At 48.3% G+C, this 18,205-nt stretch overlaps 1 protein-coding gene and 1 long non-coding RNA gene across 5 annotated transcripts in view; one reads left to right on the forward strand and one right to left on the reverse strand.

The window, feature by feature from the left end:
- Nucleotides 1–9,452, reverse strand: part of LOC140421242 (uncharacterized) — a 113,299-nt gene extending 103,847 nt beyond the window's left edge. The window contains exon 1 of the long non-coding RNA XR_011946697.1: nt 9,360–9,452. This is a non-coding gene — a long non-coding RNA (uncharacterized lncRNA). The remainder of the gene's footprint in view (nt 1–9,359) is intronic.
- The window catches only part of ar (androgen receptor), a 549,391-nt gene that overhangs the window by 107,509 nt on the left and 423,677 nt on the right, over nt 1–18,205 (forward strand). The window lies entirely within an intron of this gene.

Below are 18,205 nucleotides of genomic sequence, written 5' to 3' on the forward strand. Positions count from 1 at the left end.
TATCATAGAATTTACAGTGCAGAAGGAGGCCATTCGGCCCATCGAGTCTGCACCGGCTCTTGGAAAGAGCACCCTACCCAAGGTCAACACCTCCACCTTATCCCCATAACCCAGTAACCCCACCCAACACTAAGGGCAATTTTGGACACTAAGGGCAATTTATCATGGCCAATCCACCTAACCTGCACATCTTTGGACTGTGGGAGGAAACCGGAGCACCCGGAGGAAACCCACGCACACACGGGGAGGATGTGCAGACTCCGCACAGACAGTGACCCAAGCTGGAATCGAACCTGGGACCCTGGAGCTGTGAAGCAATTGTCCTATCCACAATGCTACCGTGCTGCCCCGTTAGCTCAGTTGGATGGACCCAGGCACCTGGGCACTGCAAGCTTGGCACCCTGACAGTGCTGCCTGGGAGCCACTCTGGCATTTTTTCTAATTAAGGAGCAATTTAGCGTGGCCAATCCACCTATGCTGCACATCTTTGGGTTATGAGAGCGAAACCTATGCATACACGGGGAGAATGTGCAAACTCCACACGGACGGTGACCCAGAACCAGAATCGAACCTGGGACCTCGGTGCAGTGAGGCAGCAGTGCTAACCACTGCACCATCGCTGTCCCTGACTCACAGTTTTAACTCTTTGTTCCTTCACATCAGTTCTTATCACTGCAGGTAATTAATCTTAGAACTCTTCCAAGATAATTATTTCTGAGAGCCTTATAGATTTATTCTATTATTAATGCTGTTACCAATCTTATCAAAATTACTTTGTTTAACCCTTTAAAATTCAATATTCTGTCCATATTATTTTCTTACATTTCAAAACTTTTATCTGTAAACCTCAGGTGCTAACTCATAAGCACTCAATATAGCTTTCTTCACTGTATCATACTCCCTAGATCTTGCGTCTGACAAAGACGCATAGACTTCACTAACCTTACCTACGGGCTTACTCTGTAAGAGCAGCGTCCAAATATCTTTCAACCATTTTGTTAGTCTTGCTATTTTCCCTTTCTAGTAAAGAGCTACTTTAAATTAGTCAAACAAAATTTCTCTTGCAGAAAACCATATTGAAGTGCACCATTATAGTTTCCTTAATAATCAATTCCAGCTAACTGGCTCAGAGTTTCGTCTTTCTGTTTTCATCATTTCTTGAATAGAGGAATCACATTTGCTATTTTCCTATCTGATGGGTCCTTTTCAGAATCTAGAGAATTTTGGAAGATTATGACTAATGCTTCTCATAATCTCAGCAGCCACTTATTTTAAGATTCTAGGACCAAGTCCATTAGGACCTGGGGACCTGTAAGGTTTAAATTATAATATTGTTCTTAGCACCCTTACCCTGCTGATTGAAATTTTTTTGAGTTCCTCCCTCCCTTTCATCTCCTGATTCACAATTATTTGTGGGACGTTATTTGTGACGTCTACAGTGAAGTTAGATGCAAAAAAAAGTTCAGTTCATTTGCCATTTCCTTATTTTCCATTATTAATTCCCCATTCTCACTCTCTGAAGGACCAATACTCACTTTACCTTTCCTTTTTATCCACCTGTAGAAAATCTTACTATCTATTTTTATATTTCTAGCTAGTTTTCTCTCATGCTCTGTTTTCTTCTTCCTTGTTAATCTTTCAATCAGTCTTTGCTATCCTTCATATTGTATCCAATGTTCTGACTGCCACTCAGCTTTTTGGAATATTCTGTTTTTAAAATTCGTACAATCATTAACTTCTTCAGTTACCCAGATGATGGACGCAATTCGACCATTGTTGTGCCGCGGTAAGGCCAAAATTTAGACTTGTGCCAGGCGCGAACCAGTTTGCAATTTACCCGGTCCGGTCCGGATGGTAAGCTCAGCTTTTTGGAATATTCTGTTTTTTAAATTCGTACAATCATTAACTTCTTCAGTTACCCACAGATGATGGACGCAATTCGACCATTGTTGTGCCGCGGTAAGGCCAAAATTGAGACTTGTGCCAGGCGCGAACCAGTTTGCAATTTACCCGGTCCGGTCCGGATGGTAAGCTCCAAATCTCGCCCAAAGATGGTGAGAATATCATTAACCCTCATTTTATTCATTTCAATCTCATTAGCGAGATTGCAGTCCAATGCAGGGGCCTCCCGGAAATTACCTAACTCGCTAGCGAGAAATCACGAAGGCGTCGTTTAGTACTCCTTTTTAAAAACGTGAAGCTCTCACGATGGCTTCTGAAGGGAAGTGAGGAGGTGAGTAGTCATATCCATTTTCCAGCACGCAGCTGAAGAGCCCCAGAGCAGCTTCCCCAGAGCTCGCGTGGGGAAGGGAGCTGAACTTTTCCACGTCGGGGGTCGCCCCTGGGTTGGGGGGGGTGGGGGCGAGAGGAGGAAGTGAGGCGCTTTGTGCCTCTGAGACTTTCAAGCCATCTTTAAATATTGTGGAGACCCATAACAGGGGTAAGCTGCAGCCTGTCTATCCTAGCAAACACTTCCAGAATGGAGCCTTGCTGTGCCTTCAATGCTGAAATACAATTTCACTCTCTTTTACTGTGACCAGCCTCTAGCTTCACACCTGAAGGCGATTGCAAATGAGGAATTGGCCTTGTTAGTTGTGCGAGCACTTCACACTCCCAAAGACACCACGGCACCTGGTGCGCAACATTGGTCCAAATGAGCAACCTGATGAAGGTGTTGAAGAAATGCTTTCTCAAATTGCTGATGCCTTTTGCCTTTGTTGCTGGTGTGGTGAGTGCTGCATGTAACTTGCACATTACCGTGGGTCAAACACGCTGGAAGTTAAGGATGTTCAAATGCACCTTGAGCACTAGTAGAACATGTGGATGTCAGGATTTGCTTCCCATGAGATTGGGTCGTGTGGGAGGGCCTGCAGAGCTGCAGCTCATGGACTGAGAATGGCAGTGATATGTTGAACAACAACAAGAAACACATTTCTACGACAGAGTTCTGGACATGATAAAACAGTCCCAAGTTTGTCCTCCATTACTGTGAGGAACCTGTGAGGGGTGATACCGTGTTTTGTTTGTGAAAATTAGCTGATATAGCTTTGTATTTGTATCAATATGAAATGGTGACATTTCCTTGTTTACTGGTGCGTGTGATATGTGGAATGTTATGTCGCTGATCTTCAAATCTTTGTTATTGTTAACCGTTTTTGCCAATAAAATATTCTCACTTCTCAAGTGCCTACTCCAGGGTATATGTGTCATGCATCAGAGGATGATTAGTGGATAGCATCTCAAGGAAAATTTGATGCCTGAACACTGTGCCTGAACTCTAGGAGTGTCAGCACTATAGAGGCAGCTGCCAACAATCGAACACTAAAGAGCAGGCCTTCAGCATTGGGGATTTTCTCGTGGCCAAAGGAAAAGTGCGTGGATCAGGGATGGCACCTGAACACGACCTCCCTAATGTTCCCAGCAGAGGTTTGGGGTCTAGGGACACCTGATGTGGCCGGGGTAGTGTGTAAAGCAACATTTTCCAGCACAATTGGCTCACTGAGAGAAGGAGGGATAGTCATGGCAAGGGTGGTGGGGCTTGTAGGATTTGAGGTCCCGGGATGAACGGATTGTCGGTCTCTCTTCTCTCCTCCAATTCGTTCCACATTAAAAAATATTTGCTGGAGTGGATACCACAGAGGCTGCCCTCGCGTTGCTGATGGCAGGCAGACGCAGGAGAAGGTGGCAGCAGCATTGACGCAGGCTGGAGGCTACACTCCATGTTCATGGGGTCGCTGCATATCCTGAAGAATCGGCTGCCCAACAAGCCGAGGAGGAACCCGGAGGGGGAGGCCAGCGACGGGCCGTGGCATACAGGCGTCGTAGGACGTTTGATGAGATGACGGACAGCATGTTCTGCAGGAGACTCCATCTCAACAAAATGATATTTCAGTACCTATGCCACGTCCTTAAGGACTTGGCACCCTGTGGATTAGGGGGCACCTGCTCCTGGTGGCTGTGAAGGTCACTGCAGGCCTAAACCTTTATGCAACAGGCTCATTCCCGGGCTCGAACAGTGACCTGTGTGACATTTCTCAAGCTGTAGCCCACAGGTACATCCGCGAGGTCACGGATGCCCTGTATGCTCGTGAATCACACTTTATCACCTTTGAGATGGACCAGGCCCACTAAGGCCCACTGCAATACACCCTCCAGAGGGTCTCCCGCTTTGTGGTGCTCTGCTGTGTCTTCCACCACCAGGCATAGCAGCGGGACAACATGCTGGAGGAGGAGAGACAGCCGGGGAGGAACCACAGGTGGAGCCAGAGGATGGAGGTCAGGCGTCAGCAAGGGTCCAGCATTCACCGAGGACCAGGGAGGCCCTCACTCTCACCAGATTCACATAGAACGAGGCTATGCCCGTCAGCTCAGCACCCCCACCCCATTTCCGTCCTTCCCCCGCCTGATCCCCCTTCTCCCATTTTCCTGCTTCCCTCCCCCATTTTCCTCCTTCCCCACCACACCCCCACCTCTTAATTCCCCTCCCCCCCCCAATCACACCACCCCCTCCCCCACCACCCAAGGCTCTTTGTAACATTACTCCAGAGTGATGGACCTGTGTCGGCACCGTCAGCGGGTCAATATACAAGGCAAGAGAGTGATGCTAACCCGCTGTGATGAAAGCTCTTCTGCTCCTCAGTTTCTGCAGAAGTCTGACTCCTGTCTTTCTGCTCACAGCGCACCCTCACCCAGCCTCTGAACGGGGTCTGCATCGGGGGCATTTGACCTTGAATCACCGTACCCAGGAGACGGGGGTTGGTGGGAGCGGAGGGCAACATGGGCTGCAGGTACAGGCAGGCCCGCTGTGAAGATTAATGTGACATAGCCTGCACATGTATCAGGGGTTACATGTTTCAATAGTGAACAATTGACATTCCCCCTAGCTACAGATATTGACAACCCCCCCAGTGCCCAGTCATCTCAATCTTCATGATCTTTCCTAGTCTCCTGCTACGCTTAGGTATGTCCCCAGGATTCATGTCAGAGGTGGGGGTATCATGCAACTTGTGGCCGTTGACGCGCCCTCGAGGTCCTGAAGCTGGAGTGCCCTGGCGGACTTAGCAGTGTTATAGGCGTCACCGTGCATCCTGTTCTTTGCTGTTTGTAGTATACATAAATGATTTGGAGGAAAATGTAACTGGTCTGATTAGTAAGTTTGCAGACGACACAAAGGCTGGTGGAATTGCGGATAGCGATGAGGACTGTCAGAGGATACAGCAGGATTTAGATTGTTTGGAGACTTGGGCGGAGAGATGGCAGATGGAGTTTAATCCGGACAAATGTGAGGTCATGCATTTTGGAAGGTCTAATGCAGGTAGGGAATATACAGTGAATGGTAGAACCCTCAAGAGTATTGAAAGTCAGCGAGATCTAGGTGTACAGGTCCACAGGTCACTGAAAGGGGCAACACAGGTGGAGAAGGTAGTCAAGAAGGCATACGGCATGCTTGCCTTCATCGGCCGGGGCATTGAGTATAAGAATTGGCAAGTCAGGTTGCAGCTGTATAGAACCTTAGTTAGGCCACACTTGGAGTATAGTGTTCAATTCTGGTCGCCACACTACCAGAAGGATGTGGAGGCTTTAGAGAGGGTGCAGAAGAGATTTACCAGAATGTTGCCTGGTATGGAGGGCATGAGCTATGAGCAGGGGCAGATCTACTATGAAACCAGTGAAGCTTAAGCTTCAGGGCCCCAAAACCCGGAGGAGCCCTAAAAGCGACTTTAGTACACACTGCTTAAACATTTTGGGTCTACTGTATGAGAAGGGGTTTTTAAAAAATAGTAATATTAATAATATAGTGTATAATTGCCTGGTATGGAGGGCATTAGCTATGAGGAGCGGTTGAATAAACTCGGTTTGTTCTCACTGGAACGACAGAGGTTGAGGGGCGACCTGATAGAGGTCTACAAAATTATGAGGGGCATAGACAGAGTGGATAGTCAGAGGCTTTTCCCCAGGGTAGAGGGGTCAATTACTAGGGGGCATAGGTTTAAGGTGAGAGGGGCAAGGTTTAGAGTAGATGTACGAGGCAAGATTTTTACACAGAGGGTAGTGGGTGCCTGGAACTCGCTACCGGAGGAGGTGGTGGAAGCAGGGACGATAGTGACATTTAAGGGGCATCTTGACAAATATATGAATAGGATGGGAATAGAGGGATACGGACCCAGGAAGTGTAGAAGATTGTAGCTTAGTCGGGCAGCATGGTCGGCACGGGCTTGGAGGGCCGAAGGGCCTGTTCCTGTGCTGTACATTTCTTTGTTCTTTGTTCTGCCTGCTGACCTTGAGATGCAGGTGTCAGGAGGGGGGGATTCGGGAGAACAAAGATCATCGTCTCCATCTTGGGGCTGGTTTAGCACAGGGCTAACTGGCTTTTAAAGCAGACCAAGGCAGGCCAGCAGGTTCAATTCCCGTTCCAGCCTCCACGAACAGGCGCCGGAATGTGGCGACTAGGGGCTTTTCACAGTAACTTCATTTGAAGCCTACTCGTGACAATAAGCGATTTTCATTTCATTTCCTTGGTGGAAGGCCTTGGGTTGGTCTCCAGTGCTTTCTTCCCTCTGATGGTGCCCAAAAGGTCCTGGGCGTCTCCATGGGACGGCGGGACAGCTGTAGTGGCTCCAGAAGCCTCTGAGTCATCTCTGCTCTGCCAGTCCTGGCAGCTCACCATTATCTACACCATGGTGTTGACACCCTCAGTGATGCTCCTTGGTGATGCCACACTCTGCAATGCTTTGGCAATGTCTATCTGCGTCAGGGACATGTCCCTCAGTGATTGGGACATGCTCTGGAGTGCCTCGGCAATGTCCAACTGCATTTCGGACATATCCCTCAGCAACTCGCACATGATGTCGAGTCCCTCAGCCATGATCGTCACAGACTGAGCCATGCCTTGGGCACCACCACTCAAGACGCAAACGTCATGCTCCAGGTTTTCCAGCGCAGTCGCCACTATAGCTGTTTTGGCCTCGGAGCCACGCATGGTCGGCAGATCTCCAGTGACCGAAACCTTTAGGACTCCTCCAATTGGCTATGCAGTTGATGGAATGTACTTGACATTTACTCCTGAATGTGACGGCTGTGACCTAACATCTGCATCAGTTTTGGCAGAAACTTGTCCAAAGGCTCGGGTATCTGACTGGGACCCAGCTGAGTTCTGGGATCCAGCAGACCTCCAACTGCAGTCTCCCTTGGATGTTCCTGCCTCTACTCGATGTGCATCAGCAACTGAATGAGCTCGCTAGATTGTGCCACGGTAGCCTGACAACTAATGTCACCCACCGAAGTGTGTGTCTCTATGGTGGTGGAAGGTGTGGGTGATAGCTTTGACAGCATCAATGGTGGTTTCCTCGGAGTTCTCTGCTGAGAGGGGGGGTGGGGGTTAAACATGACTCCAGATGGCCCAGGCTCACCAGATGGAGATCCTGCGACACAATGGACATGTGGTCAGGGAGAGGTAAGGATCATTTTGTCTGGCACAAACTACTCATTTGAGACAGGTCATTTGGGTGAAGGAGCAATGAATCCTCACACAATGGATCCTCACCTCTGTGGTGCAGGCCAACCTCGTTGTCGGCGACTGCTCTGCTTGGTCAAGCCCGTGATCTCCAGGGCCTGTTCCTCATGGATGAGAACTCGGATCTCTGGGACTCTTCCCCCCCCCCCCCCCCCACACACTTGGCCCGTTCCTGTTTATTACGGGATATCTTCTCCCGCGGAGACAAAGAGAGGGCATTTTAAGCGACACGAAGGAGGGGTCGGGGTGTCGAGCAGATAGCATGTGTGGACACCACACCTGGACATGAAGAGGTTTGTCTGAGGAACAAACTGAAGATCGGTGTGGGGAGGGTGCGAGGTGTCAGCCAGTGAAGTGTGGGGAGTGGTGTTTGGAAATTTGAGGGGTGGCAGGGAGAACTAATGCCAGGAGAGAGGTGGTAAGTTAATCTTGCAGCTCAGTGGAGGTCGTTGGTCTTCTTCTGACATTGAATGACGGCTCTCCTGGTCTTGCTGACAGCTGCTGCTACTGCCTCCCATGCTGCTGGGCCTTCCAACCTCTGCAACAGTATGTCCTGTCTTACATCAAAGATATCAAGAAGCCTGGCCAGGTCGGCATCCCCAGGTGCCCTGCCATGCTTGTGTATTGAATGGGAGTGAGTGGTGAGGACGCCTCCCTCCCTCTTGTTAGCAGTGAGAAGTTGAGGTGGGATTCAGGCGGATCAGACGACGAGACAGCCAGTAATGGCGAGATTCATGTGGGGGCTCATTTTCGGCACTAAGTGCCGTGAATACGGGCCGGGATCACACCAATGTGGCCGTCGAGAAACATCCCGCCAAACGTGCCCAAAATGACACTTAGAAATTTTTCCGTTGAATCTTGCCCGATATAGAACATAGAATTTACAGTGCAGAAGGAGGCCATTTAGCCCATCGAGTCTGCACTGACCATTGGAAAGACCACCCCACTTAATCCCACACTTCCACCCTAACCCAGTAACCCCTCCAAACCTTTTTTTGGACACTAAAGGCAATTTAGCATGGCCAATCCACCTAACCTGCACATCTTTGGACTGGGAGGAAACCGGAGCACCCGGAGGAAACCCACACAGACACGTTGCGAACGTGCAGACTCGGCACAGACAGTGACCCAAGCCGGGAATCGAACTGGGACCCTGGCGCTGTGAAGCCATAGTGCTAACCACTATGCTAACGTGCTGCCCTTCCCTTACATTCCAGTAGAAATAAAGAATCTATCTTTCCTGAGTATTCTGAAATATCTCCATAAATCTATGCCATTGCATCTCTACTACCCCCCTCCCTTAACCTTTTCCCCAGTTCACTTTAATCAGCTCTGTGTTCGGCGCCCTTATTTAAATTTAAAATACTAGCCTTAGATCCACTTTGCTCTCCCTCAAACTGAATGTTTAATTCATTCATATTCTGATCATTGTTACCTAGGGACACCTTCATGATGAGGTCATTAATTAATCCTGCATGTGCTTAATGTGGTAATCATTGTAGCCTCAGGATTTCTCTAGAGGTTCCATAATTCAGTGTCTCAATCCAACCATTTATAGTTGTGTAATCATCACTAACCTTCATTACATCACAAGATCACTTTTTCTGATGATTCTGCAGTGTTTAGTTCCTCCAGTAATGAAGTACCATTCCAGGCTACAGTAGGGATTTGAACAACATCTCAGTATGAACATCTTGGTGATTACAATTGACCAGAAGTTTAACTGGATAAGCCATATCATCAATATAGTTACAAAAAATGGGAAATCTTGCTACAAGTGGCTTACGTCCCTCCCAATCCCTCAAAGTCTCTCTAGGCTTAAGTTAGCAGTGTATCAGATACTTACCACTTGCCTGGCTGGGTGAAGCAGCAAATAAACTCCAAAATAGGGCAGTTTGTATTGCTCATTGGTGGCCATGTACTGTTACACTCAATATCCATCCCTTCAATCATACCCGATTGCAGTTGTGGCATTATCTGCAGGATGCCCTGCAGCAATTGCCAAATCTACCACCAAGAGGGTCAAGAGTTGTAAAATGTCAAGTCACACCCTATCCTGTCTTGAATATATATTACCATTCTTTCATTGTTGATGGATCGAAACCATGGAATTCTGTTCCTAACAATATTGTGGGAATGACATCAGCATAGACTTCAGTTCATATGGCAACGAGGGAAAAGCAATAAATGCAGGTTAATCATATCCTGAGAACAAATAAGAGGTTTGATTTTGAATAAGAATGGCGACATTCCTTTATTTCCTCTCTTCAGCCTTAATGGCTACATTGTCGTATCTCATAATCCAGCCTCTGTCACAATATATTACTGATGTTTTTGATACTAGGAAGGTATAGTATTTATTGGAATTCACGAGCACATGTTTTAGCTGTTTCCCTTGAAAGCACAGCTAGCAGGTGATTATGTTATTCATCCAATGAAGTTATGAGTGTTATCTCTGCAAAGTCACATTTAGAATCATAGAATTTACAGTGCCGAAGGAGGCCATTCGGCCCATCAACTTTGCACCGGCCCTTGGAAAGAGCACCCCACATAAGCCCACACTTCCAACCTATCCCAATAACCCAGTAACCCCACCGAAGCTTTTTGGACACTAAGGGTAATTTTAGCATGGCCACAACCTGCACATCTTTGGACTGTGGGAGGACACCCATGCAGAAACGGGGAAAACGTGCAGACCCCGCACAGACAGTGACCTAAGTCGGGAATCGATTCCGGGACCCTGGAGCTGTGAAGCAGCTGTGCTAACCACGGTGCCACCTTGCTGCCCATTTTTAACAGTTAAATATCTAAAGGGAAATGGTACTGAATTAATTTTTCTTCGGATTTGTAAATCAATCCACTGGAATTATACAGTACCAACAGTAAAGTGCACTGAATTATAAACACAAGTGTTTGTTGTGATTTTTTTGGATTTGTCACGTGTGCAGTTTTGACTGAAATTGTGATATATTTTCCCCTTGTAGCCACTGTGTGTAAAAGTAGCATGTTAGCTTTTGGAATAATGAATACATCCAGTAAGTAACAGAACAATACGAAAAAAACAGGGTTACATGTATTTGGCAATATATGCAGATGTAGTTCAAATTGGAGTAGATAGTGACAATACCAAACAGGCCTAAACATAGGCCTGGTTCTATAAAACTTGCACCGTGTTCCTCAACTTGAACTTCCAGTCCAAATGGCTGCAAGGCCTTATCCTTTAACCACAAAATGTTAGATTTGCAGAATGTTGACTTTGGATAAAATAGCACAAGTTGCTGCAACCTCTTGTGTTAGTTTGTAAATTTCTGTGGCTTCTCTTCCTTAGCCAGTGTTGATTTTAAGAGAACTGAACCAAATTCTTGAAATAGATTGATACACCACTGAATTGGTTCTGTTTTTTAAAATTATTAAAAATTATTAATCTCACAGGAAAACTTTGCAAACTCATATTTCAGTAAAGTAAGTAATGTTTTCATAGTCCCAGATGACCATAGGCTGCTTTCCCCTTTGAGGAGGAAGTGCTGACTGATGGTGATTTAAGCTGAGGATCACTACACCTCAGGCGAGGGGCAAGGTTGAGAAGGCAGGCCTTCATGAATAACCTCAGCTGATACAGAAATTGAACTTATGCTGCTGGCCGTGCTCTACGTCACAAACCAGCTGTCCAGCCAACTGAGCAAAAACGGAAATGTGGTGGGACCCTGCCTTTGGTGGCGCAGTTGCTTTTGAATGGGCTCCCGTCCTGATGGTGTGGTGTGCACCGATGGATGATGGCAGCCAATGAAGATGCTGTTCTGGCTGGAAATCTCAGCTCTGAGGTGCAGGTAGTCAAGGTCTCAGGTGTTTTTATGGAGGCAATATCAGCACATGAGAAGGTTGTTGCAATAGAGAGAGCACTGTCCCTGGTGGGAACCCGCCTCCATATGGTTGATTTCCTGCTGCATGGTTTGTCGACCAACCTGACAGAGTCGGGAGAGAGAGAGAGAAGGAGAATAGGGGAGGAGTGCTTCTGAGTGTGGTTTCCGAGGTGAGGCATTGGAGCAGCTCCAGTTGAGTTTCAGAATTGGGTGCAATGTTTTGGGAATCTCGATCTGGAGTCTGGGCAAACTAAACTTGATGGAGCACACTTAATCCTGTCCGGAGTTGGTGTGGTCGTCGAACCATTGGTCCTGTGATGTCTTGTTCTGGACATAGAACATAGAACATAGAAAATACAGCACAGAACAGGCCTTTCGGCCCACGATGTTGTGCCGAACCTTTGTCCTCGTTTAACCAGAGATTATCATTGAATTTACAGTGCAGAAGGAGGCCATTCGGCCCTTGAGTCTGCACCGGCTCTTGGAAAGAGCACCCTACCCAAACTCAACACCTCCACCCAACACCAAGGGCAATTTTGGACATTAAGGGCAATTTATCATTGGCCAATTCACCTAACCGGCACATCTTTGGACTGTGGGAGGAAACCGGAGCACCCGGAGGAAACCCACGCAGACACGGGGAGGACGTGCAGACTCCGCACAGACAGTGACCCAAGCCGGAATCGAACCTGGGACCCTGGAGCTGTGAAGCAATTGTGCTATCCACAATGCTACCGTGCTGCCCTTAAGAACAAATAAATCTACACTATATCATTTTACCGTAATCCATGTACCTACCCAATAGCTGCTTGAAGGTCCCTAATGTTTCCGACTCAACTACTTCCACAGGCAGTGCATTCCATGCCCCCACTACTCTCTGGGTAAAGAACCTACCTCTGATATCCCTCTTATATCTTCCACCTTTCACCTTAAATTTATGCCCCCTTGTAATGGTTTGTTCCACCCGGGGAAAAAGTCTCTGACTGTCTACTCTATCTATTCCCCTGATCATCTTATAAACCTCTATCAAGTCGCCCCTCATTCTTCTCCGTTCTAATGAGAAAAGGCCTAGCACCCTCAACCTTTCCTCGTAAGACCTACTCTCCATTCCAGGCAACATCCTGGTAAATCTTCTTTGCACCTTTTCCAAAGCTTCCACATCCTTCCTAAAATGAGGCGACCAGAACTGTACACAGTACTCCAAATGTGGCCTTACCAAAGTTTTATACAGCTGCATCATCACCTCACGGCTCTTAAATTTAATCCCTCTGTTAATGAACGCGAGCACACCATAGGCCTTCATCAATCATGAGGGGTTGAAGTGGCCAAGTCGATTGAATCATTGACCCCAGCCGAAGCCTAGGTTGTTGACCACCTGGTTTCTGGTGAGACAGCATGGTGGGAGTGATGGCGTTCGTGCTTCGATAATTGAAATCCTTGAGAGATCTGGAAGAGTGCTCAATGATCCTGATTCTGCATCATCCATGATTTTCGTTTTTTTGCGCATCAGTGAAGATGTTTTTTTCCTGAAGGCTGCCTTGCATTTCTGCATCCCGGTTATTATTCTGGACTTTTCTACCTGTTGATCATGATGTTGTCTGCTTGATGGTGTAAATTTTTTCTGTTTACATGGAAGTGAATAATTTGATATGATGGCCTGTATTGTTGATTACTTTACTGTTGATTGTCCTGACTTAACAAATTCATATCATGTCAAGTCAAATGTTGAATATGGGATTTGTGCATTCTTTATCCAAATTGTATTTGGATCTTACAGGGTCTGATAATCCCTGTGGCGGAGGGAGGTAGTGCCCTGTCCTGATGAGGACTGGGTTGGTGGGGTGTAAAGGGTTAGGTTTGTGTGAATGTTCCTGGGATTAGGTTCTCCTGAGTCTTTTGTGATGGTGCTGGGGGAGGTCAAGCCCAATGCGGTGGTCGGCATCCTGCCTTGCCCACAGAATGGGGATTCCCTCTCTCAGGACACCTGCAGGAGGAGCCTGGTGTGGCTGGGTCTGGAATCCGGGTGAGCAATGACTTTAGGAAGGACCGAATGTTGTACCGAAGAGTTATCTTTTTTTTCCCTCCTTCCCTGAGTGAGACCCCCTGTGGTTCGGTTGGCAGGCTCTCATCCATTTTTGAGCAGCAGCCTGGGCAGCTCTGTTATATGAACGATTAGTTCTTGCCCTTTGTCTTTATCCTTTACTTCCTTCTGAGAGACCGTGGCGATGTGGCTTCCACTGAGTCCCTCACTTTGTTCTTTGCTTTCACCTGAAAACTTGTGGGGATGTTAAGATGCAGCTTCGGTGCTATGGTTAAATGAGTGGGCCTTTTTGATAACTGGTCCTGCGGTAGTCCTGCGGGGTGGGGTTAGCTCTGAGGTTCTTGGGGTTTTTATTCCTCTGTTATTTTTGTTGGGTATGATGTAACCTTGTTGTTGACTGTTTGTGCAGACGGATCTTGTATTCGTGCGAGGAACACCTTGGGGATTTTGTCCCCCAACTCAGACCGTCTTATTTGTTCCTATGTTGGCAATGATTTTTGTTATGTGATGTACCTATTGCTTTTTTTCTCTTTTGATGCAATTTCTGTAAAAAGCTTGAATACTTCAATAAAAATACATTTAAAAACAAAAGGAATTGTATATTTTATTTTCCATTGCATTTCTTTGTTCTTCTCAAGAATCAGTCTATCACTGCACATTCCCTGTATTTAATTTAATCTGCCACATTCCTAGCCATTCCCCAACCTGTCTCTGTCCTCTTAAAGCCTACCACTAATTTCAAAGTTCACAATACTTCCAAAAATTTGTCAAATTCTAATTCTTAATTTGTGCCCTGCACACTCAAATCTAGGTCATTAATATAGATTAGGAAAAGCTGTGGTCTTAATACTGATCTATGGGACTTACAGTGGCGGCTATGAAGGAGTAGGTCGCACATTTGGTGGCTCCCGCTTGGGTCGGAACTTTGGACCTTTCCCCCCGATTTTTTGTCGGACCTGAAGTGGAAAATTGATGTTGGATACAACTGTGATGAGGAATCCTACATCAGTGCATGGAGAAGCGGACCAGGAGTGCTCGCAAAGGAAGAAATAGGCGAACGGCGAAGGTTTGGGCTGAGGCTGCAACGGGAGAAAGCATGGCGGAGGACCGGAGTTCTGGCTCGACGGCCCAGCGGTCGACGGAGTAGTCGATGCAGTTTATACAGAAGGGCTTCGCCAAGCAGAAACAGGACTGCTTGGACCTGATTAAGGAGTCGATTGCGCGACTGGAACTCAGACTGGATGCTCAAGATGGGGCGATCCAGAAAGTGGAGAAGGCACTGACTGAGCAGGAGGAGCACCAAGCTGCAGAGGAGTTGGAGGTCAGAATGTTGAGAGTCCAACATAAAAGGCTCCAGGAGAAGGCAGAAAATAGGTCACGCCGGCAGAACCTGAGAATCGTGGGTCTCCCAGAGGGATCTGAAGGAACGGACGCAGGGGCATACATAGCGGCTATTTTTGAGAAGCTACTGGGGGAGGGGACGTTCACTCGACCCTTGGAGGTGGATGGGGCACACAGTGCGCTAGCGAGGAAGCCGCGTGTGGGTGACCCCCCGAGAGCAACGGTGGTGAGATTCCACAGGTACCTTGACAAGGAGTGCATTCTACGGTGGGCCAGGCAGACACGGAGCTGCAAATGGGAGAACAGCGTCCTGCGTATATGTCAGGATCTGAGCACGGACGTGGCCAGGAGAAGAGCAGGGTTCAACCAGATAAAATCGACCCTTTTTAAGATGAAGGTAAAGTTTGGACTACTGTACACGGTCCGTCGTTGGGTTACGCACCAAAAGCAACATTTCTACTTCGAGTCGCCCAAGGAAGCGATGGACTTCGTGAAAAGGAAAGGGCTGGTAGCGGACTGAGGTGTTTGGACTGAGCTTTGCTGCAGTGCTCATGTGTTTTTTTCTCTTTTCAGTTATTTAAAAAAAAAGATTTTGTCTTTGGATGTTACTTGTAATGCCTTTTGTATTGATTTGGTGTCTGTGGATGAGCTGATTGAGTTAAAATTTGCATTTGCACTGATGGGGAATGGAGATGTGAATGTTAGAGGTTTGATCTTTTTGATTTTCTTTGTGTGTTTCTTTTGGGCAATTGGGTTGGGATTGTTTCCGTTTGCATATGTGTGTCTGAGCGGGGGGGAGGGAACAAAGGTGGGAAATGTCTGGCGCCATGGGCGGGGGCCACCAAGCTAGCTGGGCGGGCTAGCTCATGGAAGCGCAGTGAGGGTTGAGCAGATGGTATGCTTGTTGGAGGGGGCTGTGTGTATAGTGCTGTTACTAGTGGGGGAGGGGGGGAAATGTTCTGCTGGGATGGAGGCTGCCGGGGGGCGGCCTGTGGATGCGTGGGGCGCGGGCTGGAGACTTGCCCAAGAAAGCTGATGGCTGATCGGCGGAGAGGGGCGAGGGGGGGATGGGGGACGAGAAGCCTTCCCAACCAGGCTGATCACATGGAATGTAAGAGGGCTAAATGGGCCGGTTAAGAGGGCACTCGTGTTCGCGCATTTGAGGGAACTGAAGGTGGACGTGGCAATGTTGCAGGAGACGCACCTTAGAGTAACTGATCAGGTCAGACTAAGGAAGGGATGGGTCGGACAGGTTTTCCACTGGGGGCTGGACTCTTAAGACTAGAGCGGTCGCGATCCTGATTAATAAGCGAGTGTCATTCGAAGCGGGAAGAATAGTTGCGGACGTAGGGGATCGGCACATTATGGTCAGTGGAAAGCTGGAGGGGCTGCCGTGGTGCTCGTGAATGTGTACGCGCCGAACTGGGATGATGTGGAGTTCATAAGGAGGATGTTGGGGAAGATCCCGGACCTGGATTCGCATATGCTGGTTATGGGGAGGGGGACTTCAACACAGTCATTAACCCAGGGCTAGACCGATCTAGCTCAAGGACAGGCAGGGTGCCAGCAATGTCAAAGGAGCTAAAGGAGTTTGTGGAGCAGATAGGGGGGGTAGACCCATGGAGATTTGGGCGGTCGAGAGTGAAGGAGGTTTTCTTCTACTCGCACGTGCATAAAGTGTACTCCCGGATTTACTTTTTTATCCTGAACAGGGATTTACTGACGGGGGTAGTGGATACTGAGTACTCAGTGATCACGATCTCGGATCATGCCCCGCACTGGGTTGACCTACAGGTGAGCAAGGAGAGTAGCCAGTGCCCGCACTGGAGGCTAGACGTGGGACTTTTAGCAAATGAGGAGGTGTGTGGGCGGCTGACGAAATATATCCAGAACTATCTGGAAGTCAACGACACCCGCGGGGGAAGTTTTGGCTGCGGTGGTCTGAGAGGCGCTGAAGGTGGTGGTTAGAGGGGAGCTGATCTCAATACAGGCCCACAGGGAGAAGGCAGACAGAGCAGAGACGGAATGATTGATAAAGGAAATACTATAGGTCGACAGGAGGTATGCGGAGACCCCAGAGACAGGGCTTCTAAGAGAACGACGGAGGCTACAGCTGGAGTTTGGCTTGTTAACTACAGGGAAGGCAGTAGAGCAGCTGAGGGAGGTGAAGGGGGTTATCTATGAATATGGGGAGAAGGCCAATGGAATGCTTGTGCAGCAGCTTAGAAAGCAGGAGGCGGCCAGGGAGATTGGGAAAATAAGGGACAGAGATGGGGACCTGGTCGGAGATTCAGCTGGGGTCAATAAGGCGTTTGAGGAATTCTACAGCAGGCTGTATGAGTCGGAACATCCCAGCTGGAGATGAGGCAATTCTTACAGCTGAAGTTCCCGAAGGTTGATGAAGACTTGGTAGAAGGGCTTGGAGCCCTGATCGGGTTGGAAGAGATAGCAGATGGGCTGAAGGCCATGCAGTCGGGTAAAGCCCCGGGACCGGATGGGCACCCCGTGGAGTTTTACAAAAAGTTCTCTGGGATGCTTGGGGTCACTGCTGATGAGGACATTTAATGAGGCAAGGGAGAGAGGGGGGCTTCCCCCAACGATGTCACAGGCCACTATCTCATTGATCCTGAAGCAGGATAAGGACCCGGAGTTATGCGGGTCCTACAGACCGATCTCCCTACTAAATGTGGACTCCAAATTGTTGGCTAAGATCTTGTCTTCAAGGACTGAGGACTGTGTCCCGGACGTGATTGGGGAGGACCAGGCGGGATTTGTTAAGGGGAGGCAGTTGGTGGCCAACGTAAGAAGGCTGTTGAATGTTATCATGATGCCCCTAGAGGGTAGGGATGTAGAGGTAGTGGTCTCAATGACGCAGAGAAGGCATTTGACCGGGTGGAATGGGATTATCTGTGGGAGGTACTGGGGTGGCTTGGATTTGGGCGAGGCTTCATTGACTGTGTCAGGCTGCTGTATTAGGCGCCCGTGCCAAGTGTTCGGACGAACAGGCTGACATCGGGCTATTTTACGCTGCACCGAGTGACGAGGCCGGGATGCCCCCTCTCCCCGCTGTTGTTTGCACTGGCCATAGATCCGCTGGCAATTGCGTTGAGAACCTCAAAGGGCTGGAAGAGACCTGTCCGGGGGGGGTGGAACACAGAAATTATGGGGATTCTGGGGGTTTTGACCGGTTTTCAGGCTACAAATTGAACATGGGGAAAAGCGAGATGTTCGCGATCCAGGCAAGGGGGCAGGAGAGGCAATTGGGGAGCTGGTGTTTAGAGTGGTAGGGGGAAGCTTTCGGTACCTAGGCATCCAGATGGCATGGGAAAGGGAACGGCTGCACAAGCTTAATCTGGCCCAACTTGTAGACCAAATGAAGGAGGATTTTCGGAGGTGGGACATGCTCCCGCTGTCACTAGCTGGGAGGGTACAGACAGTGAAAATGACGGT

This window comes from Scyliorhinus torazame, chromosome 5 (assembly GCF_047496885.1).
Source record: "Scyliorhinus torazame isolate Kashiwa2021f chromosome 5, sScyTor2.1, whole genome shotgun sequence".
Taxonomy (NCBI): Eukaryota; Metazoa; Chordata; class Chondrichthyes; order Carcharhiniformes; family Scyliorhinidae; genus Scyliorhinus; species Scyliorhinus torazame.